The 12263-nt window shown below is 40.6% G+C and overlaps 1 protein-coding gene across 1 annotated transcript in view; it reads left to right on the forward strand.

Annotated features, from left to right (window-relative positions):
- The window catches only part of creb5b (cAMP responsive element binding protein 5b), a 461203-nt gene that overhangs the window by 45385 nt on the left and 403555 nt on the right, over positions 1–12263 (forward strand). The window lies entirely within an intron of this gene.

Genomic DNA, 12263 nt, shown 5'->3' on the forward strand with positions numbered 1-12263 from the left:
CATTCAATGGCATTATCACTGATGAATTCCTACTAACAACATCCTGAGGATTACTAGTGACCAGAAATTGAACTAGACTAGCCATGTAAATAATATAACTACAAAAGAAGGTCAGAGGACAAGAATTTTGCAGTGATTAACCCAACTCCTGACCTGTCTACCAAGCTTGTCTACCATCTGAGGCACAAGTAAATTGTGAGATTGAATACTTATCATTTGCCTGGATGATAGCAGCACTTAAGAAGCTTGACACAATCCAAGACAAAGCAGCCTGTTTGACTGGCACCAGATTCACAAATGTTCACTTCCTCCACCACCAGCTGCTGCTGCTGCCACTACTATCTACAAGATGCACTGTAGAAATTCTCACCAGGGCTCCTCAGACACAGCTTCCTTGACCATTTCCATCTGTAAGGACAAAGGCAGCAGATACATGAGAGCACTGCCACCTACAAGTTCCCATTCAAGGCTGCCACCATTCAGACTTAGAAATGTATAGCCATTCTTCAGTGTCTTGAACTCACTCCCTATTTATTGTTTTTTACCTGTCACGAGCAATATATCTGGCCCAGCAATGCCTTCATCCCATGGATGAATAAAGCAATGCTTAAGTCTAAACCTCACCCTTTAGCTGCCCTCCTATATCAATTCAAATCTGCCTATTCCTTCAGTAAGAGCCTGAGATATCAGCTTGCAGTTATCTTATGAACCTTCCCCATGTTTCAGTTCCCTGTTCACTCATAATTCAATCCATTGCCATAGGCAGAAAAGAAGCTCACTCCTTTCCCAGAAATTGAAAGCAATGATTTGAGTAGTTATTTGAGATTTGGAACACCTTCAGCTCTCCATTTGAGGGGAGAGGAGAAGCGTAATATACACAGGTTGGCTTTCAGCACGGTAGGCTGGGCTGTGAAGTAGGAGAATATATAGATGAGATTTTAATTCATTCAAAGCTATGTACTGAAATAGAGGTAAAATTGATCATCTTATATCCAAGGCTGAAGATGTCCATGAAGCTGATGGAATGAGTTGGGAGAAAAGTTGTTGGAAGTGGTTGGAAATAGGTTTGGGTAAATTGTATGGACACCAAAACTTTGCAGTAGATATATCCTGGAATAAGTGGTGTGATATGTGTCACCTTCAATCATTGCAAACTTGAAGAGATTTGGTACACCCCATCACAAACCCCCCACCCTCCCCACCTGCCCAATACGAGGCAATGGCAGGTGGATGTGTGACTTATGGTACATCTGGGGCATCTACCTTCTAAAGATTCTACTGCAGTTTACTGGTTTTGTAATAGCAAGGCAAAGGGGTGGTATAGTGCCATCTACTTCCAAAAATGAACTTTAGCCCAGACTTTTCCTTCAGGATCCAGGTCATGATCCCAAATGGATTCGCAGTTCAAAAGTGCAAAAGCCAATCAGTTGCTGGTACACCTTGTTTCACCAAGTACACAAGTGCCTTTTGTCCTTCTAAGAGAATTAAGAGTCCCTGTTCCTGTTTCCTCTGATCCTGGTGGTCTCATAAGGGGGTTGGAAGTAAACTTTTCCACTGAAAGACCTGTAGATTCACTGATCTAAAATCAGGACCTGGTACTAAAGTGGGTGGGTGCTAAAATGCAAATGTTTGGGCCAGTTCTATTTTGCTGGAAAGTTTTTTAATCAGTGCAAGCAAGATAAAGGGTTTATCACAATAATTGAAGTAGATAACTAGAGAACCAGGCGATAAGATGGGTGCTTTAATCTTAGCCTTCAACTGCTTTGAATGATAATCTGGTTATAAATGCATAATGATTGAAATTAATACAGCCATTGGCAACACATTGTCTACACAGAAATAGTTTCAGGTTGGGTAGCACCATTCAAGTCAATTAGTTTACGGTTTCCCTGTGAAGTACATCTCCACAAGTACTTCTGAGTCTACTGGAGATATTGGAGGTTGTTCTGTATGTTGTGGTGTTGATATGTACGTAGATCATTGAAAGTAGCAGGATAGACAAAGAGAGCAGTAAGCAAAGCATGCGGTATCTTCAATTCTATTAATAGGGTTATAGAGAAAGGAAATGATGTTGAACTTGTTAGACCTTAGCTGGAGTGCTACATTATAGAGAGGATGTGAAAGTACTGGAGAGAATGAAGAAGCAGTTGACAAGAATAGTTCTCGGGATAAGGAACATCAGTTGTGATGATATATTGAAGAAATTGAGCATCTTTGCCTTGGAGAAAAGAAAGTTTAAAGGAGATCTGATGAATACTTTTAAAATCATGAGCAGGCTGGATAGAGAGATAGGCCAAATTTGTTTCTGCTTGTGAAAATGAACGAGAACAAGAGGGCAACAAATTTAAATTGATCTGCAAAAGATGCAAGGGTGAAGTGAGGAAATGTTTTCACTCAAGTATGAAATGTAAAGCTGGAAATGTGGTGGAAGAAGGTTCAATCATGACATTCAAAGGAAATTGGATAATATTTGAATACAAGTAATGTTGCAGTAGTTGGGAAAAACAAGACATTAGCACTTTAGGTAATGATGCTTATTTGTAAAGCCAGTGCAGGCACGATGGGCCAAATGGCCTCTGTCTGTGCTGTGAGTTAATGTGCTTTGTTAAATTTTTAACTAACCTGATCTTAAGGCTGTCTCATTCAAACAAATGTATCAGAAGACATTTTGGTGAAGATGTTAGCAGGAATTATCAGTGGAAGGGGCGGCACGGTGGCTCAGAGGTTAGCACTGCTATCTCACAGCACCAGAGTCCCAGGTTCGATTCCAGCCTCGGGGGACTGTCTGTGTGGAGTTTGCACATTCTCCCTGTGTCTGCGTGGGTTTCCTCCCACAGTTCAAAGATGCGCAGGTCAGGTGAATTGGCCATGTTAATTGCTCATAGTCTTAGGTGCATTAGTCAGAGGGGAATGGGTCTGGGTGGGTTACTCTTTGGAGGGTCAGTATGGACTTGTTGAGCCAAAGGGCCTGTTTCCAAACTGTAGGGAATCTAATCTAATCATGTAGTCAAAGGTGGCACATTGTGAGTTAGAAACTTCAGTTAATGCTATCATTAGCATGAAAGAACCCCTTCAAAAGCACTATTTACAGGGACCATCAACAATTTGCATGTGATTTCCTGCATAATTCTGTTAGCTGTTGCTATAATTGTAGAAATATTTTTTAATGTAGAGAATTCTTTAAAGGCGTTGAAGTCCACAAGGACTGGCATTCCATGGACTGGAGGCTGTCTCCTTATCTCAAGGATTCTGCAAAAATCATTTATTCCCTGATATGGTTGTGGTATGCATTCACCGGGACAATAGCACAGAACATGCTGCCAGAGAGTGAGAAGGAAGAAAGAGAGAAGGGTTCAGATCAGTTGGTCATCATGTGAGCCTTAGGATTTCAGCATACAAATTTCCAATTTGAACCTTAGTGAGGAACAGTGTATCGGATGACTGTACTTCAGTAAGGATGCCCTCACTGAAAACTCCCACCTGCTGCAGCCTGAGGGGACAACAGGAGCAGCATTGCCAGAGGCTTTGAAGGTGATTGTGGCCATCAAATATGTGTCTGAGCTGAATACGTTTAATTCGTTCCAGAGAGAGGCAGGTGGAATGAACATTGCATGTGACTTTACAAGAATGCAGGCTTCTCCATAGTGTAGAGTGTAACTTTGCCTGTATTACAGTGTCAGCTGTCAGATACATTGGAAACAAAATGGATTCCACTCCCTCAACGTCACATAGGAAAGGAATCAGGCAGATAATCATCAGCTAAGCTGGCAGCAATCATGATACTTTCATTCTGCGTCTGTCCATTGTGCCATCTGCATTTGAGTCACCTCAACCATAAGGTATCTTATTGTGTCAGTAGGCTATTTGTTGCCAACATGGTTCATAATTCTGGTGCAAAATCAATACATAGATATGTGACATCTGTACAGTAAAAATCATATTACCTCAAAGAATGTGCTACAACAGACAATTGCGTGATATAATAGTGTTCTCAATTATATTTTGAAGTGGGCTTCCTATATCTCCGTATAAATTTCAGAAGCAGGCCATCTTTGTTAGGGCATTTGTTTGCAACATTTTAACTTTATAGGTGATAATGTTTAAATTAGTATGAGGCAGGACTTCTATCCATTTCCAGCAGGAAGGTCCACTTCATAGGATTGACCTGTATCTTTATATCAGACTAAGGTCAGTGGTCATTGCTTATATTGCAGGAGACCTTGGAGTAAAAGGAACGATGGATGACCTCAACTGAGGTAAGTCTGGGAACTCTCCAGCGCTGCTTTGGTAGGCCTCGGTTAAGGTCTGTAAGAGGGGGGCAAGTTAGAAAAGGCTCAGGAGTGATTGAGATAGACAGAAAAAACTGTAGCAGGGGCCTTCAAGTGGCCAGGAGGACAAGGAAGGAGGCACCCCTCCCCCCACTTTAACTAAACAGCAGTGTGCAGTGTTCAACTTGCCAGATTTGTATGGGGCACAGCTCTGCTGCTTGTTGAGTTGGTGTAGCAGTGAGATGAAACACTTATTTTATATTGATTGTCCTCGTACAGATCTCAATTAGGCACCTACCTTTTCCTGTGCTGACAAAATGATGTCAGAGGTGGTTGGGTTTCCACCTGTCTGCTTTCAGCCGATTGTTTCCACTGTGCAGGAATTCTGCAAAGCTCGGAAGAGTGGGTTTCAAGTTTCTTGCCGGACACCCACATGTTGAACAGTCTGAGGGCAGAGCCATTGTCACCAGTTTTAACAGTGATAAGCATAGTAGCGGGAGGAAGAAGAGAATGAAGAGTACTCACCTCTGACTAGGTTGTTGATTCTGTCTGGGATTATCACATCTAACTGCAGTACCAGTAAAACAACCCCGACTCTCTATTTACCAGTGGTCCCACTACTTACGTTTCTTCTGTTACTGCTGTGAATTTAGTTATAATGCAGTGCATTTTGAGAGAGAACAACAGACTTGTGCTCCACTTGGCTGGGATATTGCTTCAGCAATCTTAGTGACCTCTTAGAGGACAGATTGGGCAACAGGCTGCAAGTCCCTTTGAACAATTGATTATATAACCATGATGGCAGCAGTTTGAGCTTGCATGGCAGCCACTTGACCATGCATGTTTTCAGATTAAAATTGTGCTATAACTCCAAAACATGGGTGGTTTCTGCTTCTGTTGCTGTGGACTCTGAGATATCTCTTGAGATGCTGCTCCATGGCTATGTCCATAAGACCATAAGACTATAAGAAGTAGGAGTAGAAGCAGACCATCCAACCTAACAAACCTGTCCCATCATTCAACAAGTTCAAGGCTGATCTGATTGTGGCTTTAACTCCACTTTTGTGCCAACTCCATACCCTTGACTCCCATATAACTGGCTTTCAAAAATTTGTCTCACGTGGTCTTAAGTACTTTCAATTGATTTCGGTTTTCACTGCTCACAGTGGAGCAACTGAACCCTGAAGATCAGCCCAAACTGCTGCCTCCTTGACATAATTTATCTTTGTCTTGGCTGTTCTATGATCCTGGCACACCAGGGATGTCTTTCCACCAGCAACACAGCCGTGTGCTACTGCTGAGCTCAAGAGCTGTGAGCCTTGGGGTCCAAGGGGTCTTAATTCCAAAGGAAGCTGATCTCACACCTGGCCTGATTGGCATCTGATTTAACAGGCTTTTGCCAGAAAAGGCAACGTTGTTCTCCCTCCGGCTATCCAGTTTACTGTTGAGACCTCAATGCTGCAAGACCCCACCCATCTTGTCAGCATCTCCATATCAATCTCCCTTTAGAAACATATATGTTTCAATAAAACCATTTCTTTTTTCTTCTCCGCTCTAGTGAGTACAATTCCAACCTGTTCAATCTATTTTCCTATTCCAATTTAACCAACTCTATCTTAATATTGTTGCAATTTCCTTAACTTAGTTTAAAACTCTAATTTCAGACTCATATTTCTCATCTTCAAACTGAATATGTAACTCTAGCATGCTATGATCACTCTTACCAAAAGGATCCTTTACTATAAATCACTAATTAATCCTGTCTCATTAAACGTTAGCACGTCTAAAATGACCTGTTTGTTGGTTGGTTCCAGAACCGATTGTTCTAAGAGGCTTCCTAAACAAACTCTATTAACATGATTCATCTAATCCGCATGAAGATTACTATCTCCCATGATTATTGTAGTATCTTAGTTATTCATGCTTCGGATGCTGGTTGTGGCTACACCTATGCTGAGATTTAAATGCTTTCCTGCAGTGTAGCTACTGTCAGAGGACCTATAATCATTTCTCACTGCTGACTTTTTCCTTTTGCTATTTCTTACTTTTACCCAAATCGATTCTATATTTGATTCTCTGAACCAAGGTAATTGCTCAGTACTGTAACTGTAGTGACTCATCCTTTGTTAGCAAAGTAACCTGCCTCATTTTTCTTTCCACCTGTTCTTTTGAAATATCAAAATACTCTTGAATAATTAGTGCATAGCCATGGTCATATTTCAATCATGTCTCTTTTAAGAGTTATTATAGAATATTCACTGATGTCAAATGGTGCTATCAATTCAACCATTTTTTAAATGGAAGCTACATGCACCTGCACAATTCATGTAAGAAACTTAAGTTCTGTCTTTTTATCATACTTCCCTACTCTGACATTTGTTTGATGGTGGATTCTTATGTTAATATGCGTTGCTTCTGCCTGAAATGCTCTGGTTATCATTACCTGCATTTTGTGCTGATTTTCCTCTTCAACGTGCCAAATCTTCCCTCACCTGAATGCTCAACCCTCCCTCATTTTTAAAAGAAAAACGACACAATTCTGAAGACTGGGAACATTTTATAAAACAACAAAGGATTACTAAAAATACATGACAAATTTGAATGTGAAATAAAATAGACAAACAATACAAACCATCAAAAATTAAAAGCATCTACAGATATCTAAATATGAATAGGATAGCTCAAATGAGTATTGAGGAATATTGAACAAAAATATTTAAAATCTTTTCTTCAGCCTTAGTTGCACAATTTGCAAGTCCCCAAGTCTATTAATGGAGTTTGTTATATGTGTATCTTTATCTTCAAGAAACTTTACATTTAAGGAATCCAGGTACAGTAATAAGGCTGCTACTCCAATTATCCTGGCTGGGTGTATAGGCAGAATACATACTGAACTCAGTCACTCTGGTGTAGCGTATTATTTTGTAACTTGTAATGTGTTTAAAATAAACTAAGCTATACAGTTAATCAGTGCCTGAGAAGTGATTGATTCTTAGACCAATATTATTAAAAAGACATAGTGGCTGCAGTGGACAGTTGTGGCTCTTAACCAACCAACAAGAATCCACAAAAAGACTGAGGAGAAATATCAAAAACATATATAGCAGAAAACTTCATGAAATATGTTGTGGTTCTGTTCGCCGAGCTGGAAATTTGTGTTGCAGACGTTTCGTCCCCTGTCTAGGTGACATCCTCAGTGCTTGGGAGCCTCCTGTGAAGCGCTTCTGTGATGTTTCCTCTGGTATTTTTAGTGGTTTGTCTCTGCCACTTCCGGTTGTCAGGTCCAGTTGTCCACTGTAGTGGCCGATATATTGGGTCCAGGTCAATGTGTTTGTTGATTGAATCTGTGGATGAGTGCCATGCCTCTAGGAATTCCCTGGCTGTTCTCTGTTTGGCTTGTCATATAATAGTAGTGTTGTCCCAGTCGAACTCATGTTGCTTGTCATCTGAGTGTGTGGCTACTAAGGATAGCTGGCCGTGTCGTTTTATGGCTAGTTGGTGTTCGTGGATGGGGGTTGTTAGCTGTCTTCCAATTTGTCCTGTTTTGTACAGTCCTTGCATGGGATTTTGTACACTACGTTGGTTTTGCTCATGCTGGGTATCGGGTCCTTTGTCTTGGTGAGTTGTTGTCTGAGAGTGGCTGTTGGTTTGTGTGCTGTTATAAGACCTAGTGGTCGTAGTAGTCTGGCTGTCAGTTCAGAAATGTTCTTGATGTATGGTAATGTGGCTAGTTCTTTGGGTTGCGACATGTCCTCGTTCCGTTGTCTTTCCCTTAGGCATCTGTTGATGAAATTGTGGGGGTATCCGTTTTTGGCGAATACATTGTGTTCTTCTTCCTCTTTTTGCAGTTCTGGTGTGCTGCAGTGTGTTGTGGCCCTTTTGAACAGTGTCTTGATGCAACTTCTTTTGTGTGTGTTGGGGTGGTTGCTTTCGTATTTCAGGACTTGATCTGTGTGTGTAGTTTTCCTAGATACCTTTGTGGTGAATTCTCCGTTCAGTGTTCTCTGTACCATCACGTCTAGGAATGGGAATCTAGAAAGGACAACCAACTCCCATTCCTAGACGTGATGGTACAGAGAACTCTGAACGGAGAATTTACCACAAAGGTATACAGGAAAACCACAAAATTCCCAATTTTAAATTGGAACATCAGATAGCTCCTAACAGAATTTCAAAGGTTCAGAGCTATGGTTTCTAGACTCTGATGTGTTTGATGCAGAAAGACAAGCCATCACATTTGTTTAGCAATTGGAGAAGGAAGTCTATATGGACTTAAATGCCTCAAGATAACCAGTTGAAGAGATACAAGATAGTCAAAAGCTATGGACCAATTCAGAATAAGATTAAACTAGCATAAACATCAACTTATATTCATGTCACTGAGACAGAATCCTTCACGTTCCTGAGATCATGTTGTGAGCAGCTACAAAGAAAACGATTTGTGACTTTTCAGATGGGGATCTTGAAAATAGAAATGTTGAGTTGGTGACCACATTCAACTGGCATGATAGCTCAGTGGTTAGCACTGCTGCCTCACAGCACCAGGGACCCAGGTTCGATTCCAGCCTTGGGCGACTGTCTGTGTGGAGTTTGCACATTCTCCCCATGTTTGCATCGGTTTCCTCCGGGTGCTCCAGTTTCCTTCCGCAGTCCAAAGATGTGCAGATTAGGTGAACTGGCCATGCTAAATTGCCCATAGTGTTCAGGGATGTGCATCAGTCAGGGGTAAATGTAGAGTAACAGGGAAATGAGTATGTGTGGGTAGGGATTCTGATTCTGATTCTAATTCTAATACATGGAGACTTTTCAGAAAGGTTTGAGACAAACTGAAGACTTGTCATGTCATACATCTACTGAAGAATAGAAGCAAGTATGAAATGATCCGCCTTGGTCAACAAAGCTTTCAGGTTCAAAGTACAAACTCAATGGTTGACACAGTTACTAGAACATCCAAATATAGCAATTCATGTTGTAGGTATAATCTTTTATATTCATCAAGGTAATCCCCTGCTTTCAATTAACTTATTTTAAGGCATGTGGTATAATTGGCCATTTGTTGAGGCAGTCTGCTAGAATGTAGGCTGATGCAACAACAAAGAACTATAGATTGAGCCAAACCAAGTATTCACAAGGCGCACCCTTTAAGTATCAAGGCAGACAACCTGCTATCTCACCAGAGGCATAAACAGAAAGTAATTGAACCAGAATCTGATGATGTACATGACAAGACCAATGAGTGGTGAACACATCTTTCACACTGTTAACCTATTGAAGTGATTTTTATTGAAGTGATTTATTTGTAGGCCATTATCATTAATCTGATATTTGACCACAATTTCCGTGGACTGACTCCAAACTGTAGGGAGAGGTAATACCATACTCCAACATGTTGCTTGACCTTGCACGTGGGTTTTCTAGTAGGCCTGTCAGTGCACCAAGCTTTCATGATGCATAGCTATCAGCCTTCTGCTGTAACTTGCCCTGTCTTAGTGCTCACATGAATGTTTTACATTAGAGCTCAAGTCCTGTTGATGCAGGGTGCTTATACCTAGTGTCTCAGCATATACAGATCTTGCCATTGTAATTCACTAAATTGCAGTGTCAGTGGCCAAGCTTTTGGTTGTGATTCTGAAATTAAGTGATATTTTTAATGCTGATTTTCTTGCTTTTCCACGTGTTGCCTGGCCAAGTGGCATTCCTTGCATACCTGAAGGAAGAATAGGGGAAAGATATATTTGTGATCTGGGAGAATGTAAAAGATGCATTCAGGTGCATCCGTATTGTATAAAACAATACATATTGTGAGATTAGAGAGAAGTAAAAATAGGGTACCATCATATTCTGATTTCTGTCCCCATCATTGCCCACAGTTCCATAAATGGGCATTCTCATGTACTTCCTTCTCTATGGTAAGGACATGTTGTTACACCTGACCCTTGTTATTCCTGTTGTCTCTATGTGCACCACCTTGTCTTGTAGGAGAGAGGAAGTTGGTGACTGGTGGTTGACATGATTGAATAACTGGGAATATGTAAGCTGAGAGATATGAGTGTAAGGCATACAGCGGTGCAAATTTGGAAAGGTGAGGTGAAGCTATGAATGTTAAGAGAGAGCCATGATTGACAGACTTTATTGGTGGGTGAATATTTGGATGACATGGATGAAATGTCTGTGAAGCTATTAGTGCAGTTAGTGAAATATGACATTTGAAGAAATATAGCTAACTTGACTACTTGTCTGAGACCACTGGATCACCATTTCCATTAGGCATCCAAGGCAGCATTAGGGAACCTCAGGCTATAGTGTCTCCACTTTGTGACATAATTCACTTTTCTTCAAACTCACGCTTACAACTACAAGTATTTCTAATACCTAAAGAATAAATCTCTCGGGTTGACATTTACTAATGCAGGTAAATTTTGTGTTGTTGTCTTCTTGCAAACTTGGGTCCCTGTTGAGGCATGGAACTACTCAACTACATGTTTAGTATTTGCTGCAGGTAGCAAACATACAAATTAGTAGGAACTGAATTTGACATGTTGTCTGCATTGAAACAGTGAGAAATGGTTAATTCCTGCATTATGATTCCCCGGCCCTTTTTAATGTCTATAAAATATTGAGCCCAATGTGCCTCAGTGAGAAATTTTCAATCTGAGTGTTTGAAAGTCACTAGTTAATTTCCTGGTCATGGATATCAAGAATCCCCAATGGAGGGAACTGTACTTGATCAGAAGGCTAATAATTGCAAGTATCTGTCAAAAGATCATAAGCTTCAGGCAGCTTTTAGTGCAGTGAGTGACAAGTGTTATTTCATTATGACTGACTGAAAGATCTCGGTTATAGTTGCTGACTCATTTATTCATTTTCACCGTAGCCTTAATGAGGTTGTTGACAATGTCTTTCTTCTACTCTGATTTTTTACAATCCTTCTTGGCCAATGACTCAAAGTTATCCACCCATTCAATATCTTTTCTTCCTCTCATTTTTGCTATCAATTAGTTGTAACCATGGTCAGGCTTTTGGATTCTTGCTTCCATTGTCTGTACTTGGCTTTTGCATCTTTCTATATCTAACTGCTTAGCAACCCTATTCATTCCTGAGCTTCTATTCTTGATCTAACCCACTCATTAGTCTTACTGTCCATTTGAGGTTGACAACATTACAAAGTGCATAGTCTACCTTCTAGACTTGAGAGCAGGTATGGTAGTGGATATTAATTAATTAATTAAGCAAGAAAGAATCCCAAGAGCTATTAGTTGTTACCTTACTAATAATCTTCACAAATTCATATGGAACAATTTGGAATCAATCAATCAAATTGTACACGTGTAGAGTTTCCATTATTATTTAAATTACTTCACTTATTGTCTCCCACTCTGGCAGTTCTGAAACTAATGCGAACATGGCAGAATAAATTAAGTAGATGGAATTAGTATGCATTCTGCCCATTTTTTTGGCTGGAAATTAATGACCAGTTCAGCACAGGGATGGTCTGCATTCAATCTACATAAGCATACAGGTCACTGATAAAGTCATTGGGTTCAAGTTTGAGGCATTCCTAGCAGCCACGTAAATGAATATTAAGAGCCCCACAAAAGAAAATGTAGGATGTAAATGAGGTCCCCTTCTCCTGAAAATTGTTTGGTGATGAGCGAAGAAGGGCTACTCTGTTTGGGATTTTTCAGTGGTCCCTGGAGTCACCAATGATATACATTTATTTGAAAATAAATCCACATTCGTTGCTATAGAGATATGAGGAGCCAGGCACTCCAGGGATTCCATAGCAATTAGAATTGTGCTTCCCATTCATTGACTGTCTGCATCCCCAATCCCCAGAACTTCCTTTAGGCTCATACCAGTGAGGCAAGCAGTGTGACACTCCTCTTTACGAAAGGAGCAAGGTGTCCATGGAGCTTTTTGAAGGAGGTTCATCCAAATATTTGTAATGAGGCCTGAGGGCCAATTTTGGGCTGTCACTAAGCCTCCTATCTGGGA

Source organism: Hemiscyllium ocellatum, chromosome 5 (genome assembly GCF_020745735.1).
Source record: "Hemiscyllium ocellatum isolate sHemOce1 chromosome 5, sHemOce1.pat.X.cur, whole genome shotgun sequence".
Taxonomy (NCBI): domain Eukaryota; kingdom Metazoa; phylum Chordata; class Chondrichthyes; order Orectolobiformes; family Hemiscylliidae; genus Hemiscyllium; species Hemiscyllium ocellatum.